The 1,351-nt window shown below is 42.2% G+C and overlaps 1 non-coding gene across 1 annotated transcript; it reads left to right on the top strand.

Annotated features, from left to right (window-relative positions):
• The first annotated feature begins 437 nt into the window (after positions 1–437).
• Positions 438–541, top strand: LOC112780560 (small nucleolar RNA R71). Its single transcript, XR_003191387.1, has one exon. It is a non-coding gene; the product is annotated as a small nucleolar RNA R71 (small nucleolar RNA).
• The last annotated feature ends 810 nt before the right edge of the window (positions 542–1,351 follow it).

Genomic DNA, 1,351 nt, shown 5'->3' with positions numbered 1-1,351 from the left:
ACCCAAAGTTTGGGTGGTTTTTCCATCCTGGATTGTAAGTGTTGGAATGTGGATCATATGATTGCCTTTGTTGATTTCCTACATAATTGGCCTCTTCCCAATCACCTCCTTCAGTGCTTTCTTCCTCTTGATCTTGTGTGTGTATCGCAGCCACTTGCTTTGTTTCTAATTTCCTGGTGAGCTCTGCTAGTTGCTTGGCAAACACCTTGTTTTGGGCTAGGATTGTATCAACATGGTTCAGCTCCATGACTCCCTTAGTGTTGTGTCTCTCTGATGCATAGTAGTACTCATTCTCAGCCACTGTCTCAATCACTTCAATGGCTTCTTCCACAGTCTTTTTCCTGTTCAATGAACCTCCTGATGAATGGTCTACAGCCTTCCTTGATTCATAAGAGAGTCCATCATAGAAAATATGCAATTGCACCCAGTCATGGAACATGTCTGGTGGGCATTTCCTTGTCAAATCCTTGAATCTCTCCCATGCCTCGTAGAGAGTTTCACCATCTTGTTGTCTAAAAGTCTGAACCTCAGATCGAAGCCTATTGACCTTTTGTGGGGGGTAGAAATGTGCCAGAAACTTGCTTTCCACCTCGTCCCATGTTGTTAGGCTCCCCTTGGGAATGATTCCAGCCACTTAGCTGCCTTGTCCCTAAGTGAAAATGGGAACAAAAGCAGTTTATAGGCATCTTCCTGGACTCCATTGGACTTCACAGTGTCGCAAATTCTCAGGAATTTTGTGAGGTGTTGGTTTGGATCTTCATTAGCACTCCACCAAATGAACAATGATTCTCCACAAGTGATATTAGCTGTGGTTTGAGCTCAAAATTGTTGGCCTGAATGGGTGGTTTCTGAATGCTGCCACCACAATTCCCAGAGGTTGGGTTTATGTATGAACTAAGAACCCTCCTCTCAGGAATGGCATTGTTTCCATCAGCTCTCTCATGGTTGTGAACTTCTCTATCCATGTTGAGATCTAGAGCTTCCTCAAAATTGTCCTCAGATTCTCCTTCAGATTCTTCTTCTCCCAGTACTCTCTTCCCTCTTGCTTCCCTTCTAAGTCTATGAAGGGTCCTCTCTGGTTCGGTATATGGAGGAGTTGATGTCTCTCCTCTCCTACCTGTCATACAAGAACACCGCACAGGAAACAAACAATTGAAATACTCTTGGTTAATGGAAGAGTATGGTTAGAGTAGTTGAGGAATTAATTCAAATAGTTAGTGAGTCAGTGAGTTAGTTGCTTAAATTTAAAGGCATAAAGAAAGAAAGCATGTAACAGAGTGCAGAAATTAAAATTCAACAAGTAACTTGAACTGAATTAACAAAGCAAGAAAAATGCTCAATCTAGTTAACT

Source organism: Arachis hypogaea, chromosome 19 (genome assembly GCF_003086295.3).
Source record: "Arachis hypogaea cultivar Tifrunner chromosome 19, arahy.Tifrunner.gnm2.J5K5, whole genome shotgun sequence".
In the NCBI taxonomy this organism is placed as follows: domain Eukaryota; kingdom Viridiplantae; phylum Streptophyta; class Magnoliopsida; order Fabales; family Fabaceae; genus Arachis; species Arachis hypogaea.
The sequence above is the reverse complement of the archived record's forward strand: the minus strand, read 5'-3'. Positions and strand labels throughout refer to the sequence as shown.